This window comes from Bos grunniens, chromosome 6 (assembly GCF_055505025.1).
Source record: "Bos grunniens cultivar Pamir isolate PY7600 chromosome 6, Bosgru_T2T1.0, whole genome shotgun sequence".
Taxonomy (NCBI): domain Eukaryota; kingdom Metazoa; phylum Chordata; class Mammalia; order Artiodactyla; family Bovidae; genus Bos; species Bos grunniens.
The window spans coordinates 32,670,964-32,689,848 of NC_141170.1; the positions used below are offsets into that span (position 1 = coordinate 32,670,964).

Below are 18,885 nucleotides of genomic sequence, written 5' to 3' on the forward strand. Positions count from 1 at the left end.
AGTATACTTATTAAAGCACTTAGCTTGCTCAGTAAGACAAGACTCAAGACCTCACTTCACTGTGTGCAGCAATCTAAAGTTATGCCATAAAAAAATAAAATAATAAATTTATGTCATAAACCTTGTTCAGTCCCGACCTCTTCCTTACATTACAAAGTTCCCCTTGATATCACTTTCCAGGCCTCAACACCTTAAATATCTGCTCCTGATTTCCCTGCTCTGAGGCAGTAGTAAAGCCCTGTCAAAATACTTCACACCCTTCCTGTTATGAATCAAATTAACTTTGCTTTGTTGATTTTTCTAGGTCATGAGCTTCTGACCATAGTACATGATAAATGGCTATGTTTGCTTTGTATCTCCTCCCATCGAGAGGTGGAGGCTGCTTCTCCACCTTTTGAATTTGGAATTGACTAATGACTCGTTCCAAAACTCAATAGCAGAAGCAGAAGTGACATTGCATGACTTCCAAACCCAAGTTCCAAACCCAAACTTCCAAACCCAAGTTCCAGGCCTAGAACTTTCATGCAAGTTGGTCTAAGATTCTGTTATCATGGGAAAAGTCCAAGGCTGTCCTCTTAGAGGCCACAGGAAGGTGAGAATCAAGGATTATTGCTAACCTGCCAAACCACAGCCAAGAGAAGGATGTCTTCTTGGATCACTCTCCCCCAGCTAAGCTGATGGCTAACTGTATAGTAAAGAATAAGTTCAGGAAATTAATAAAGATGGCATTTCCCTGAGCCCAGCCCGAATTGCTGATACAGAGGGTCATGAACAAATATTAGGGTGACTGATTAATTATACAGCAATATGTAACAGAGATATTATGATTTAAGGAAACCGATGCATATATAACACTTTAAATAAACAAGCCTAAGAAATATTAACATAGTTGATCAATGTCAAATTAGAGCAAGGTCCAAAATCTCAAAGACTTCTAGGTTGCTTGTAGAAATTCTCAATAATGGTTGAAAAACATCCATTAAGAAACTCATACTTCTATTTCCTCACCACTCTTAACAGAATATAAAATGTGTTTAATTTATAATTCATATATTATGCACATACTACTGGAAGAGTTCAAGGATAAATATCAGAATGATAAGGACCATTGCTACCCTAAAATCATAATCATTTGACACATTTTTAGGCCTGAAAATTTTCAGATCTGATCCATTGACTAATGAAGAGACTGGGTCCTTCAGAAGAAGAATGGTGTAACATCCTGTGAAAGTGAAGTGAAAGTGTTAGTTGCTCAGTCATGTCCAACTCTTTGTGACCCCATGGACTGTAGCACACCAGGCTCCACTGTCCATGGGATTCTCCAGGCAAAAATACTGGAGTGGGTAACCATTCTCTTCTCCAGAGGATCTTCCCAACCCAGAGATCAAACCTGAGTCTCCTGCATTGCTGACAGATTCTTTGCCCTCTGAACCACCAGGGAATTCACAATAATATACTGTAGTCAACTGTCAGGCACTACTGGGATTCAAACCCTGGATCTCCTGTTTACTAGACAGGTTCTTTAGCTTGTACAGTATGATGTTACCATCTGAGTCACCACGGGCTTCCCTGGTGGCTCAGATGGCAACATCTTAGTAGGTGTACATGCTAATGATCCCTAATGATCCCCTCAATTATTTCTCAAGAGGACAGTAGTATCACAGTCACAACCAAGGATTTTATCAATTACCAAATGGGTAATTGAATAGATACACTTTGTTGTTGGCACAAACCCAAATTATATTCCTGGCCTGTGGAAAAAGAGTAGAAAAAGTCAAGTAGAATACTCTGTATTGGGTTTCTAGGGCTGCTATAACAAATTGCCACAAACTTGGTAGCTTACTCTAGTGTTTGTTGTTCAGTCGTGTCTGACTCTTTGTGACCTCATGGACTGTAGCCCACCAGGCTCCTCTGCCCATGGACTTCTCCTGCAAAAATACTGGAGTGGGTTGCCATTCCCTTCTCCAGGGAATCTTTCAGACCCGGGGACAGAACCTGCATCTCCTGCCTCGCAGGCAGATACTTTACCATCTGAGACACCAGGGAAGCCATGGCTCAGATGGTAAAGTATACTTTAATAGAAATTTCTTCTTTCACAGTTTTGGAAGCCAGAAATCTCAAATCAAGGTGTTGCCATGGTTCATTATGTTTTGAGTTTTTGAAAGAATCCATTCATTCTTGTCTGTTGACTACTGATAGTGCATCGTGTTCCTTGGCTCTGAGACACTGTTATTTCCCCCCATAAGCCATCCATCATAGAATAGGCATTAAGCAATAACACAGGCCAAATTACCCAGCCAGGTCACATCAGACAGCCTCTATCATGATCTACCCCAGTGACAGTCCCTAGAACAAATTAACAAAATGGCTGTGGTGATGGCAAGTGAAGCTTTACATGGGCCCCAGTGTTTGGACTCCTATTTACCAAACTCATGTAACTATGCCCTAACTGAGTGTCAGGAGGATCACATCTGCTAAAGATCTAATTAAACACTGAATTCCTAATATGGCACCATAGTTTGAGTAGACCAACTGGATACTTGGCACCTACTTTCTAACTTGGATCTCTTTCACAGTGGCTATTTACCCTGATAGGAATAGTCACATATACTGGGAATGATTTTATTTTATTATCTGCATGAACTCAGCAAAATGGTTACATACCATTAACCTGACATTTTAGCAATTTCAGCAATTCATAAGACTGGGATATATAAAAGTGATATGAGCCACTGGTTTTCTAATCCCATTAATTGAGTATATTATCCATTTCCCTTTTAGTGTTATTAGATCCCATATCAAATGTTAGCTGATGTTATATTTGATACTTTTTTAAACTCTCAATTCTGTTCCATTGGTGTATGTGCATATTTTATGCCAGTGTCATACTGTTCTGATTATTATTGCATTGTGACATAATTTGAACAAGAAGTATAATGCCTCCAGCTTTGTTCTTCTTTCTCAGGATTGCTTCAACAATTCAGGGTGTTCTGTGGCCTAATCAAATATTCAGATTTTTTTCTATTTGTTTAAACATGCTTTGTAATTAGTATATTAATTGCATTGAAAAAAGTCACCTTGGATTAGCATGGACATTTTGACAATATTAATTCTACCCATCCATGAGTATATATATATATATACTCATGGATGGGTAGAATTAATATAAAAAGTTTTTATATTTATAAAAAGAATTAATATAAAAAGTAACATAAAAAGTTACAGTTATATATATATATAACTGTAACTTTTTATGTTTCTTCTATTTATTTCAAAAAAAAGTCTACAGTGTTCAGAACTTTCACTACCTTGGTAAATTTATTTTCAAATACTTTACTGCTTTTGTTTTTATTTTGAATAGGGTTGTTTCCTTTCATCATTTTTAAGATGTTTTGCTGTTGGTGTATAGAAATGCAACTTATTTTTGTATGGTGATTTTTATCCTAAAAATACTCTGAATCCATTAGTTGCTTCTAACAGTTTTTTGGTGGAGTCTTTGAATTTCTTATATATAAGATCATATCATCTGAAAAGGAAGAAAATTTTACTTCTTCCTTTCCAATTTGGATATCTTTTATTTCTTTCTCTTGCATGATTGTTCTGGCTAGGACATTTATTATTCTATTGAGTAGCACACATGCATTATTTCTGATGGAATTTCAGAGGAAAAACTTCCAGCCTTTCATCATTTTGTATGATGCTAGCTGTAGGCCTGTCATGCTCAGTCACTTCAGTTGTGTACGATTCTTTGCAACCCCATGGACTATAGCTCCCCAGGTACCTCTCTCCATGGGGTTTTTTCAAGCAAGGATACTAGAGTGGATTGCTATGCCTCCTCCAGGGGATCTTCCCAAAAACCCAGGGATCAAAACTGCATCTCTGTGTTTCCTGCATTGGAGATGGAGTCTTTACCACCGAGCTGTAAGGGAAGCCCAGGTTGGTCATAGATGGACTTTATTATGTTGATCATGTTGTTTTTATATCCAGTTCATTAAGCATTTTTATCATGAAGAGTTGTGATATTTTCCAAATTTGTTCACATATATTAAGATGAGCTTTTAATTTTGTTTTTCATTCTCTTAATGACGAGTACCGCATTATTGATTTATGTATGTTGACCCATCCTTGAAACCCATAGATAAATTCTATTTGATCATGGAGTATGATCCAATTTTTGTGCTGTTGAATTTTATTTGCTAATTTTACATCTACATTCACCAAAGATGAATTTTGTACTCAGATTTTATTTGTCTGACAAAATGTTGATTTCTCTTTTATTTCTGAAGGACATCATTTTCATGTAAAATTATTGGGGTTATAGCGCTTCTTCTTTCAGAACTTTGAATGTATGAACCAACTCTGTCTTGGCCTGGACTTTTTTCTAAAAAAGTCAGTAATATCCCTGTGTATGCATGCTATAAAACTTCAGTCATGTCCGAATCTGTATGACGCTATGGACCATAGCCCTCAAGACTCCTCTGTCCATGTGATTCTCCAGGAAAGTATCCTGAAATGGGTTGTCATGCCCTCCCTCAGGGGATTGTTCTGACCTAGGGATCAAACCCATGTCTCTTATGTCTTCTACACTGACAGGAGGCTTCTTTACCAATAGTGCCACCTGGGAAGCCTGAATATTCCTATAGGGTTTCCTTTGTATGAAATGAGGTGTTTTATTTCTTCACAGTTCTTTCATAATTTTATCTCGTGATAATTACTGAATTATATTTTCATTATTAGCCAATTATTCTTAAGATGATACTATTATCATCACATACTCTTATTGATTATCCACTTGAAGAAAGTTAACTTTTTAAGCAAAAAAGTTATAGATGAAGTTATTGCCCTAAATATCACTGAATCCATTTTTACACCAGATCATGGCTTCCACGTGTAAAATCCAAGCCAAAAAAAAAAAAAAGGAATTCTACATTATAAGAAATATCTTCAAACAGAAAGTAAAGGAAATAGAAGCAGATACCCTGGAATGAAGGATAAAATTACAAAGATATCTTTATGACATACCTTTTCCACTGTGAGATATCTCTTCACAACATAATGTGAATCAGACCTAGAATCTGAACTTTATATCTACAGCTATAGTAAAAAGATATATTTATCTTTTTTCATAAAGATATATGTGATTTAGTGAAAATAGCACTTTATTTAACATCAAAATATTTATTTGAAAGTGTCTTTGCCTTAACACCTCTTAAAGTGAGCATATTCTTTCCTTATGGCAGTAAGTGATATTCTCTTTTCTATGTAGAATATCTAGCATAATTATCATTAAGAGAAATGCCAAAGAGATTTTTACAATTCTGATCAAATGAACATTTAAATAAAGCCAGAGAAAAAGATCCCAGACATCCAGTCTTAATTAAATATGCATACCTGATGATGAATTTTCTTAACGTTATTTAAAAGTTATTATGGGTTTATGTTTAACTTTAAGCCCTTTCTTTTGATATTCTCTGAAACTTATAAACTCTTCTTCTGAGTTTTTTTTTTTCTCTTATTTATTTTTTATTGACTTTAATCAACATTTTTCCAATCAGTAACAGCTGCATTTCATTTTAGTCTTTATTGCAAAGTACACAATTCAAAGTTCAGCCCAACCTACTATAAACATTGGGAGGGTTAAGAAACTTTGAATTGTGAATTTCACACACTTGGCTTAAGCCCAAATTTAGTTTGAGCAAGAATTAGTCATGAAGACTGTGAAAGACTTCTGTGTCCTTTTAACGCTGATTCTATGTCTCTTTGACCCTGGAAGGCTTCCCTCCTAACTCAGTTGGTAAAGAATCCACCTGCAATGCAGGAGACCCTGGTTCAATTCCTGAGTTAGGAAGATCTGCTGGATCAGGGAAAGGCTATGCACTCCAGTATTCTTGGGCTTCCTTTGTGGCTCAGCTCATAAAGAATCTGCCCGCAATGCGGGAGACTTGGGTTTGATCCCTGAGTTGGGAAGATCCCCTGGAGAAGGGAAAGGCTACCCACTCTAGTATTCTGGCTTGGAGAATTCCATGGACTGTATATTCCATGGGATTGCAAAGAATCAGATATGATTGAGCAACTTTCACTTTTCACTTTGACTCTGGAAGGATGGGGAAAGTACTGGAAGGCCTGAGAATTTTAGTTGATTGGATTAAAAGTTATTCTGGTAGAACTCCACCTTCCTGGACAGGAGATACCCTTTCTTGTACCTTCACCAAGCCTTCTGATGGATCATACCAAGATTCCTTTTAATGTAGAGACTATCCAACGGCCAGTAACTAAACAAACTCTCATGGAAGAGCTCAATACTGATCTCTATGCAGTTTCTTTTGAACTGCCCAAACTCTCACTGTGGGACTTGAAAAAAATGCAAGTAAACCTGAAAAACTGATGAATACTTTATTAGCAAAAGCCAACAGATTATGTGATAGTGCTATCACAAATAGGAGTTACCTAACAGGCTACAGGCAGCTAAGTTTGATATCTGTATTGCTGATCCTTTAAATTTTTGTGGGGAGTTGGTGGCTGAGCTCCTCAACATTCCCTATATATAAATCTTTCCGGGTTTCCTTTGGGAATGTCACTGAGCAATTGTGTTCTGGACTTCTATGCCATTTTCATATGTTCCTGTAAGTGCATCAAGACTGACAGACAACATAACTTTCATACAGAGACTGGTGAATTGGTTATTGTATACAATGAGTGATATGACTTATTCATATTATGTATTTCCACAATGGGATGAGTATTACAGCAAGGTTTTAGGCAAAAGAAATTTGCATGTAAGAATGATTCTTATTTCATATGTATAGTGTAAATATTTATCTGATTGTATGAAAATTTAGAAAAGATTTTTAAGTGAAATCTCACATGGTCATTGCTAAATTGTTTTGACTGAAGAAAATACAATGTTTATCTTTTTGTGTTTGTTTTATATGATTGAGTACTGAACACATATCAGAGAAGGAATATTCTCTCTATTTATGAGTAAAACCTGCTTGATGCTTTTAAATTAAAAAAAAAAAAATCTGGATAAACCCAAACCTTACAGTGTGCTTACTTTCTATAACCTTGGTTTACTTCTTTCTTGTTTACATCTCTTTTTTTACAGCCTGCTTTCTTTCTGATTAATCTTTTTCTCAGGCTTTTTTTTTTTTTGCATCCTATCTAGACTTGGTTGGCTGGTTGTAGGGATTGACGTGTGGTGAGCATGAAACTAAAAAATAAATATATCTTGTTTTCATCTGTTCTTGTCTTAGAAAAGGGAAAAGAAAATTACGATTTTTCTGTAAAGGACTATGTTTATAAACTTTTAATCTAATTGCATTTTTTCTTATTCCTCCTGCTCCTGTTTGGTTGCTCAGTCGTGTCTGACTCTTTGCAAACCCATGGACTGTAGCTTACCAGGCTCCTCTGCCCATGGGATTCTCCAGGCAAGAATACTGGAGTGGGTTGCCATGCCCTCCTCCAGGGGATCTTCCCAAACCAGGGATTGAACCCAGGCCTCCCACATTGTAGGCAGATTCTTCACTGTCTGAGCCACCAGGGAAGCCCCTTTTTCTTGTTGGCAGTGTTCTATTCATAATTGCATTAGAGGTCCACTAGTGAGATGTAACCCTGAGTACATTTTTTGTTCTCTATTTTAGCACATCTGTTTACCCTTTTGTTTTTCCTTTTGCATAATTGATCTTTTATATATAATTGTATTAAGGATGATTTTGCCTAAAATATCTTTGAGGAAGCAGTTCCCTGTTTATATTCAGTTTGATGTTTTAAAGATATATTTAACATGAAACACTGCATTAATTTCAGGTGTCAGTGAAAAATTAATCAATAGCCAGTATACAAAATAGATTGAAAATCTTAAGTCAAATTTAGGATTATAACCCAGAAGATGTCTTTCAGAAAGCACTGAGGAAATTTCTGCCCATTAGAAGTAAAAAACATATTTGTATAGGTTTTTGATATAAAGGGTTATACATCATAGGGTTATACATCAGAGTAATATTGACAGTTCACATAGGCCAACAAGGCAAGTGGTGTGTCACTTCGGCCCTGACTCTGTGCCACCCTATAGACAGCAGCCCACCAGGCTCCTCTGTCCCTGGGATTCTCCAGGCAAGAACACTGGAGTGGGTTTCCATTTCCTTCTCCAATGCATGAAAGTGAAAAGTGAAAGTGAAGTCGCTCAGTCGTGTTCGACTCCTAGCGACCCCATGGACTGCAGCCCACCAGGCTCCTCGGTCCATGGGATTTTCCAGGCAAGAGTACTGGAGTGGGGTGCCATTGCCTTCTCCAAAAGGATTAAGGAAGGAGTATTATCTCCTGAGGCATTAACTTTCTGGCAGCAGGAGGAAGTTTTTTGTTTCATTTTTTTTTGTGAGTAGGCATTTCTGTATCTTCTAAGGGGGATCTAGTTAATGTATAATGCAGATAAACTGAAGGAGGGGATGGAGTATTATCACAAATAACAGAGTAAATTTTGTATTAAATTTTTCTTGTCCTGCCTTAAAATCATTTTCCTTTATCACAAATATATGATATAATGATTTTATATGTGTGCTATTGTGAAATGAAGGCTTCCCAGCTGGCTCAGTGATAAAGAATTAGCCTGCAATGGAAAAGACATGGGTTCAGTCCCTGGGTTGGGAAAGTCCCCTGGAGAAGGAAATGACAACCCACTCCAGTATTCTTGCCTGGGAAATCCCATGAACAGAGGAGACTGACAGGCTACAGTCCAAGGGGTCACAAAAGAGTTGGACACAACCTAGCAGCTAAACTACAACACTCACTTCAATATTCTTGCCTGGAGAATCACATGGACAGAGGAGCCTGGCAGGCTATCGTCCATGGGTCGTACAGAGTTGGACGTGACTGAAGTGGCTTAGGATGCAAACAACAACATTGTGAAATGAACACCACAAGAACTCTAGTTAACACTCATCATTGCACAAAGTTACAATCAACACATTTTTTGCCAATGAAAAGTAAGTTTATTCCTGTGGCATAAAAATCTTGGAAAACATTTTCTGCATCCTGCTGGTTGTGGAAGCATTTTTCCTGCAAAAAGTCATGGAGATGCTTGAAGAAATGGTAGTCAGTTGGCAAGAGGTCAGATGAATATGCCAAATGAAGCAAAACCTTGTACCCCAATTGGTTCAACTTTTAAAGCATTGGTTGTGCAACATGTGGTTAGGCATTGTTGTGAAGAAAAATTGGGCCCTTTCTGTTGACCAATGCTGGCTGCAAGTGTTGCAGTTTTCAGTGCTTCTCATTGATTTTCTGAGCATACTTCTCAGATATAATGGTTTCACCAGGATTCAGAAAGCTGTAGTGGATCAGATGGGCAGCAGACCACTAAACAGTGACCAGGACTCATTTTTGGTGCAAGTTTGGCTTTGGAAACTGCCTTGGAGCTTCTTCTCAGTCCAGCCACTGAGCTGGTCATTGCTGGTTATTGTATAAAATTCACTTTTTGTTGCGTGTCACAATTTAATACAGAAATCGTTCTTTTTTTGCTGCATAGAATAAAAGATGACATTTTAAAATGATTGTTTTGACTTGCAGTCAGCTCACAATAAGGCACCCACTTATTGAGCTTTTCAACCTTTACAATTTGCTTCAAATGCAGAACAACTGTAGAATGGTCGATGTAGAATTCTTAGGCAACTTCTTGTGTAGTGGTAAGACGATCAGCTTCATGGTCCTCTCTGTTGGTCATTATCAACTTCTGAAGGTCAGTTACTGTGCTGCTCATCTTCAAGGCTCTAGCCTCCTTTGCAAAACTTCTTGAACCTCCTCTACACTGTACGTTCATTAGTAGTTCCTGGGCCAAATGCATTGTTGATGTTGTGAGTTGTCTCCATTGCTTTATGAGCTATTTTGAACTCAAATAAGAAAATCACTAGAATTTGCTTTTTGTCTAACATTATTTCCATTGTCTAAAATATACATAAAATAAATAGCAGTAATAATTCATTAGCACAAAATAAAGCAAGAAATACATATTAAAATGATGTATATCATAACCACATTTATTTAAGAATGTATTCCAATATCAAATGGCAAAGGTCAACAATGCAAGACTGAAATTATTTTTCCACCAACCTAATATCTCACTGTGGTTTTAATTTGCATTTCCCTGATTAGCAATGGTGGACATCTTTTTATGTACTTGTTAGCCACTTGAATATCTTCTTTGGAAAAAAATTCTATATTCAGATCCTTTGCTAATTTTATAAAATTGATTTTTTGTACTGAATTGTATTTGAGTTCCTTAGACATTTTGGATCATAACCCTGAATCAGATATAGGGTTTACAAGTATTATCTCTCATCTATGAGTCGCCTTCTCATTTTGTGGATCATTTCTTTTTCTATGCATGGTCTTTTTTGTTTGAATTAGTCCCCCTTGTTTATTTTTTAATTTTGTTGCTTATGCTTATGGTGTTAATTTAAAAAAAATCATTGTCAGGATCCGTATTAAGAAAATTTCTACCATGTTTTCTTCTAGGAAATTTATGGTTTCAGGTCATACATCAAAGTCTTTAACCCATTCCCAGTTAATTTTTGTAGTGAAATAAGATTGGGGTCTATTTTTATTCTTTTGCATGAGAATATTCATTTCTTCAGGAAGAATTATTTAAAAGACTATCTTTTTCCATTGAGTGTTTTTGGCTCCATTGTGAAATATTAGTTGACCATATATACATGAGTTTATTTCTGGGATTCTGATTGTGTTCTGTTGGTTCATGTGTCTGTTTTTATACCTGTACCATATGACCTTGATTACTATAGTTTTATACTATTACTTGAAATCAGAAAGTGTGATGCCTGTGGGTTACTGTTTTTTCTCAGGATTGCTTTGTCTATTGGGGTCTTTTTCAATTTCATATGAATTTCAACATTGTTTTATTTATTGATTTTTTGACAAAAGTGTCTCTAATAATATATCATTACAAAAAAAAAAAAAAAAAACCTCATTTCTCAAAAATTAAAATTTTCCTTGATAGTTGCAATGTCTTGTTTTATAGCCATTTCCCTTTTCCATTTTTTGAGTATCTGTTCTAAATTTCCTGTAAGGAATTATTTCTTCAACAACTCACAAACCACATGAAAGCTTTTAATGAAGTATGCTGCCAAGGAATATGAAATAAGTTCAAAAGGCATATGACCTAATCAAGGTTGACTTGTTGCACTGAGACATTTTCCTGAAATTTTGTGGCAGAAATAGGTGCTGTTTCTCTAGTCTTTACCCTAAAAAATGTGGAGGAAAACTGCTGCATACATTGCTCACTCATGTTTAGAGTCCAAGATACAAGAGGCAAAACTGAAAACAGATAACTTAAAATCTCATCCTAGTGACATTTTCTGAGCCATGGACCAACCAGTGACTGATCTATACCTGGATCTAAATTCTTTATTTCTGGTTCCAGCAGTTTAGTACTCAGTTTTGGAACCTCTTTTATAGTGAAGCATTAATAATGAGATAAGATTCTAATTCTCTCCTAGCTCTTTCTCTCTATTCTCCCCTAAAATATTCTTTGAGAAATATATTATTAATGTGAGAAAGAAGAATAAAGTCTTGTAAAATAGAAGGAAAACATTTATTTTACTCTCATAAATTTAAAAATGCTATTAGATATAGATTGGCATTTAGGATCAGTTTAGAATCTTCATTATATAATGTATTCTAAGTATATCTTTCAAATTTAAAGATATAAATTATAATTTATATAATATTAAAATATGTGCCAATATGTTCTAATAATTGAGGAAGAAACAAGTAAGATGACATCTGGTTCAAAAAATATTTTGAGGAACTATAAACATCTTGGAGAAAAAAGAGTGAAAAGATAATATTATTAGGGTATATACAAAAATAGCCAATGTCTAATAGGGCAATAAATCATAATTTAAGGGATGATTTTTTTTCTACCAGACAAAAATATGCAAGTTAACATTTTAACTTCACAGTGTCTAAACACAAAAATCTGCATGAAATCAATAATAAATACAAAATAAAACATAGGTGCACTTTTCTATAGATGTAAAATATCTTTCAATCATTCATTCTTCAACAAATGTCCCAGCATAGTATCAAAAGTGGCATGTGCTTTTGGAAATGGGGGAAATGTATTTCCAAATTTGAAATATTTTCTCACAATTTGTTTATCCAGATCAATTATATCAATAATAGACATAGTTTTTAGTTTTCCTACTATATTGTCTTCATTTCAATAAGATGCTTGAAGCACAGTGGATTACTAAGGAGTAGAGATTTAACAACAACAACAAAAAAAGATCTTGATATGAAATAAAGCAAATCAATGACATGATCCCACCATTCTAATCCTAGGTCTATAACCAAGAAAAATGAACCCATTTTCCCACACGAAACACACACATGAATGCTCATAGCTGCCTTATTCTTAGTAGCCAAATAAGAAAACAACCCAAGGCTTTATCAACTGATGAGTGGATGAAAAAAAATGCACAATATCCTTGCAAAAATAGTATTCAGGAACAAAAAGTAATGAAATATTGATATATCTGGCCGCACTATGGACCTTGAAAATGTTATGCTAAGTGAAAGCGGCACAAAAGATCACATAGTGTATGCTTTCATTTATATTAAGTGAAACAAGGTTTTTCTGAAATAGGAAAAGAGAGAGAGAAAGTAGAATAGTGGTTATCAGGGGCTGGGAAGAGGAAGAAATGGGGAATGGCCATCAATGGATACAGGATTTCTTTGGGGAGTAATGAAATTTTCTAAAATGTAATGCTGGTGATGATTTCATGGTGTTATAAATACACAAAAAGCTATATAGCTGTTTAGATAAAAGGAATAATTGCATGATATTTAAATTATATCCTAATAAAACCCTCATAGGCTTAAGGGCATGGAAGTAAAACATTTCACAAAGAGAATAAATTATACCCTTGGCTGACACCAGTAAGGCTCCAAAACGCAATATATACTGAGTCTGAAATTGGATTTTGAATTTTGACATTACCAGAATCAGATCACTAAACTACAGAGTTTTGCTTATGATCTCTTATGTATAAAGATTTTCTTGACAGATCAAAATCCTCACATTTTCTAATTAAAACTTTAGCACACTTGGAACACCAAGGAAAATATTCAAAAAGCCTTATGGTGAGAAATCAGAGAGCTACAGTTTCCTCCTCTCAGTGACACAGAATGCATATATCAAAAAGACACCAACTCTGAGTAAGTTTCCTTACACCACAGTAGTTACGCAGAATTCAGAAATGAAGCTCAGGCTCCAAACTAAGGAAAGTGATTTAATTCAGTCACTTACTTGCATTCTTATTCTGTGAATATTCACTTGCTTTCCACTTTGTTTGGAAGGGAACTCTTCTGTACTGCTTGTCGGCAAATATGTCAAAAGAGCAAATATTTAGCCACCAGATTATGATGCAATGCTCTATTTTCACAAAAGGGGACAAAGCCTTAGGAAACAGAAACTTTCATTGTGTATAAAATGAACAAATCATTTTAAAATTTTTATTGTAAGATTTCCTTTCTGGATAGGATGTAATTAGTTGTGGCAGCACACTCCCAAACACCAGGAAAGAAAAAAAAAAAAAAGAGTCAATTACAAAAGTCATTATTAAAGCTTTCAGAGGCTTTTGGAGTGATGAGGATGAGATAAATTGGAATTCCAGAAGAGAAGGAGACTCTAGCATAGTGGGCTGAGGATCACTGGCTGAGTTTCTTGTTCATTGCTAGAAGCACGTGCTGATTCTGAGCATGGAGTGGGGCTTGGGTTTAGCTCAAATAGAAAGCAGCGGCTTTTGGTTTGTTCCATGCTTAAATCAGTGTTTGTTTCTTCATAATCTCAGTGTTGTGCACTCTTGGTGGGGGAAGAACTATTGATTTTTCATGAGTTGCCTGAAACTAATATTGGTTCTTTAACGACTTTACTCAGAAAATTTGATGGCAATACATGTATCACTTATCATATCAGATTCTTTTCCCTCTATCATCTTACATTTTTGTTCAGGAAAACCTACCACATTATGTGAGATTATGGGAAAAAGCTGAAATGTGGTTGATTTGAACAGAATTTTGAATTTCCATACCCTTACTTAACCTAACATTGAATTTGTTGGAGGACTGCAATACAAGTCTGCAAAGCCCCTGCCTAAGGTAATTAACCATGCTTCTTTTTATTTCTCTGAGTATTTACCTCCTGGAGTGATTTCCAGCTTATTAGTTTAGTATTTGACACTCAAACTGAAAACCTGGGCACAGGAATTAATGGGAATTATCCCCCTTAGATTGCTATGCTATCAGAAGTATTTAATACATTATTGTGGTAATCATTCGTGATGCTCAACAAATATGCCAGATATTTGACAACAATAATGCCCTTAGTCCTTGAGTTTAGCACAATTGTGCAAAACTCTCTGACCAATAAAAATGAGCTGAAGTGGCATCTATCACTTCCAGGTCCAACACATAATTGTTAGGTCCAGATACTCCAGGGGCTTCCCCAGTGGCTCAGTGGTAAAGAATCTGCCAACAATGCAGGGGCTACAGGAGACTTGGGTTCGATTCCTGGGTTGGGAAGATCTCCTGGAGGAGGGTATGGCAACCCACTCCAGTGTTCTTGCCTGGAGAATCCAATGGCAGGCTACAGTCCATAGGGTCGCAAAGAATCAGACACGACTGAAGCGACTTAGCTCACCACATACTCCAGAGTTCTCTTTTCCTTTGTGATGTCAACAGGATGTGTCCCAACATGGCTACTCTGTCGACCTGTTGTTGTTCAGTTGCTAAGTCCTGTCAATCTCTTTGCAACCCTGTGGAATGCACCATGCCAAGCTCCTCAAACTATTTCCCAGGGTTTGCTCGAATTGCTGTCCATTGAGTTGATGATGCTATTTACCAACTCATCGTCTTCCAGCCCCTGCTCCTCCAACCTTTCCAAGCATCAGGCTCTTTTCCAATGAATCAGCTCTTTCCATCAAGTGGCCAATGTATTGGAGCTTTAGCTTCACCATCACTCCTTCCAATGAACTTTCAGGATTGATTTCCTTTAGGATTGACTGGTTTAATCTCCTTGCAGTCCAAGAGGCTCCCAAGTCTTCTGCAACATGACAGTCCAAAAGCATCTGTGCTTCAGTGCTCATTCTTATTTGAAGTTCCCTCAAGAATCTGCCTGCAATGCAGGAGACCCAGGTTTGATTCCTGGGTCAGGAAGTCCCATGGAGAAGGAAATGGCAACCCACTTCAGTATTCTTGCCTAGAGAATTCCATGGACAGAGGAGCCTGGCAGGCTACAGTCCATGGGGTCACAAAAATTGGACACACCTTAGCGACTAAACTATCCTTCTTTATGGTCCGACTCTTATATTCATGTATATCTAGTGGAAAAACCATAGCTTTATGTATAAGGACCTTTGTCAGCAAAGTGATGTCTTTGGTTTTTAATACGCTGTCTAGGTTTATCATAGTTTTCCTTCCAGTGAGCACACATCTTTTAATTTCTTGGCTGCAGTCACCATCCTCAGTGATTTTTGGAGCGCAGGAAAATAAAGTCTGTCACTGCTTCTATTTTTCCCCCCTTTTTATTTGCCATAAAGTGTTGGGACTGGATGCCATGATCTTAATTGTTTGAATGTTGAGTTTCAAACTTCCTTTTCTACTCTACTTGGTCACCCTCATCAAGAGGCTCTTTAGTTCATTTTCACTTTCTTCAATTAGAGTGGCTGCTATTGTCAGTCACTAAGTCATGTCTGATTCTTTGCAACCCCATAGACTGCAGCATGCCAGGCTCCTCTGTCCTCCACTATCTCCCAGAGTTTCCTCAGATTCATGTCCATTGAGTCAGTGATGCTATCTAACCAACTCATTCTTTGCTTCCCTTTCTCCTTTAGCTTTCAATCTTTCCCAGCATCAGAGTCTTTTCCAGTGAGTTGGCTCTTCCCATCAGGTGCTAAAGTATTGGGGCTTCAGTGACAATAAGCAGCCTTGTCATGCTCCTTTACCAATTTGGAACCAGTCAGTTGTTCCATAACTGTTTCTAACTGTTGCTTCTTGACCCTCATACAGGTTTCTCAGGAGATGGATAAGGTGGTCTGTTATTCCCATTTCTTTAAGAATGTTCCACATTTTGTTGTCATCCACACAGTTAAAGGTTTTAACATAGTAGATGAAGCAGGAGTAGTTTTTCTGGAACTCCCTGGCTATCTCTAGAATCCAAGGAATGTTGGCAATGTGATCTCTGGTTACTCTGCCTCTTCAAAAGCCAACTGGTACAACTGGAGGTTCTCAGTTCACTTATTGCTGAAGCCTAGCTTGAAGGACTTTGAGCATAATGAATGAATACAGTTGTAAGCTCTATAGTAATTATATTGCTACTTTGTTTCTAACTGTGTTTGTGGTAGCTCACACAAAGAGAAAAGCATAAACAATGTAGACTCAATTGAAACTTAGACAACAGAAAAAATGTGAATACCTCAAATGTATGCCTTTATACTGACTGTGACTAGACTGAAAAATGAAAGATAATCTTATTAGCATCCAAAGGCTAATACAAAGTGCAGCACCAGAACTATTTAACTTAAAGTAGAAATCAAAAGTTCTTCATTTGGAGCATTGTGGAGAGAGTGTCAGAATGGAATAATGTGTACTGAATATATTCATTGGCTCTACAAAAAACAAGCTTATCTTAGAAATTTGCCTCTGCCAATTACTGCTCTGTAGTCTTGGACAAATTACTCAACTTTTCTGAGATAGCTTTCTCTTCTGCAAATATATACATATCTCTGAAGATTATAATATATCTAACTTAAATGATAGCATATTAAAAAGCAGAGACATTACTTTGCCAACAAAGGTCCATCTAGTCAAGGCTATGGTTTTTCCAGTGGTCATGTATGGATGTGAGAGTTGGACTGTTAAGAAAGCTGAGCGCCGAAGAATTGATGCTTTTGAACTGTGGTGTTGGAGAAGACTCATGAAAGTCCCTTGGACTGCAAGGAGATCCAACCAGTCCATTCTAAAGGAGATCAGCCCTGGGATTTCTTTGGAAGGAATGATGCTAAAGCTGAAACTCCAGTACTTTGGCCACTTCATGCGAAGAGTTGACTCATTGGCAAAGACTCTGATGCTGGGAGGGATTGAGGGCAGGAGGAGAAGGGGACGACAGAGGATGAGATGGCTGGATGGCATCACTGACTCGATGGATGTGAGTTTGAGTGAACTCTGGGAGATGGTAATGGACAGGGAGGCCTGGCGTGCTGCAATTCATGGGGTCACAAAAAGTCGGACACGACTGAGCGGCTGAACTGAACTGAACCCAAGAATCCTCAAATTGATTAACTTTTGAAAAATTTGTCCAAATTTAAAGGTTTCTTTCAATTTACAGTTATTACAAAATATTGGCTATATTCCCTGTGTTGAACAACAGATCTTTGAGTCTGTCTTTTACACAACAGTTTGTGCCTCCCACTTCCCCTTACTCATATATCACTCCTACCCCCTATCTTGCTGACAATCACTAGTTCTCTGTATCTGTGAGTCTGAGTGAAAAATCAATTATTTCAACAGATTTATGCCAAACTAAGGGATTGAATAAATAAGCAAAAGTCTCCCAAAAAGGAAAAATCCTAGAGAGATAATATAACTGGTAAATTCTATTAAACTATTAAAAAATTAAATAATTAAACTAATCCTTTTCAAATCTTTAAAAAAAATTAAGAGAAACATTTACTAAATAATTTCACGAGATCAGATTCACCCTGATACAAAGGCCAAATAAAGGTACAGATCTCACTCTGGTACAGATTGCCTTTTTATTCTTTATCTCCTAAATGAGAATTAATCTGATGATGACAGCATAATGATTAATATTTTTGCAAGCACTTGAAAATATGTCTATAAGGTCAATATTTAAAAACATTCATTGCTTGCATAGGGCCTCAGTTTGCTTGTGTATTACTTGGAGTTATTGAATCAAATTAATTCTAGGTTAGCTGGCTTCCTCTGAGAGGATGTGAAAAACCTAAAAATCTTCTAATAGTATAAAGACATTTGTCTTAACAGGTTCTGTGAAGATAAACAGGAAAGAAACCGGAAATATTAGGAGCCAATACCTAGCTATATGAATGGATTCTACAGAATGATCTTCTTGGTAAGACCAAAGAAAAGAATACTAAATAGAACTGAATGAGGGATAATGTGAACAATTGCTTAATAACAAATAAGTTCAACAAATTTGCATTCAAAATAAGCAAAAAAAAATTTTTTTTGTCTTCTTCACATTTCTTCTAGAGAAAAAATATTCATGACACTTGCTAAGACTGTAAGGCACACTTTATTCAACATCATGATAAATATTGAAGGTCAGGAAGGGCGGTAGTGAGGAGATACCCCTCGTCCAAGGTAAGGAGCAATGGCTGCGCTTTGCTGGAGCAGCCGTGAAGAGATACCCCATGCCCAAGGTAAGAGAAACCCAAGTAAGATGGTAGGTGTTGCAAGAGGGCATCAGAGGGCAAACACACTGAAACCATACTCATAGAAAACTAGTCAATCTAATCATACTAGGACCACAGCCTTGTCTAACTCAGTGAAACTAAGCCATGCTCGTGGGGCAACCCAAGACGGGTGGGTCATGGTGGAGAGATTTGACAGAATGTGGTCCACTGGAGAAGGGAATGGCAAACCCCTTCACTATTCTTGCCTTGAGAACCCCATGAACAGTATGAAAAGGCAAAATGATAGGTTACTGAAACAGAAACTCCCCAGGTCAGTAGGTGCCCAATATGCTACGGGAGATCAGTGGAGAAATAACTCCAGAAAGAATGAAGGGATGGAGCCAAAGCGAAAACAATACCCAGATGTGGATGTGACTGGTGA

General features: G+C 36.8%; 1 pseudogene; it reads left to right on the forward strand.

The window, feature by feature from the left end:
• The first annotated feature begins 550 nt into the window (after positions 1-550).
• LOC147370539 (UDP-glucuronosyltransferase 2C1-like) lies at positions 551-18,081 on the forward strand (annotated as a pseudogene).
• The last annotated feature ends 804 nt before the right edge of the window (positions 18,082-18,885 follow it).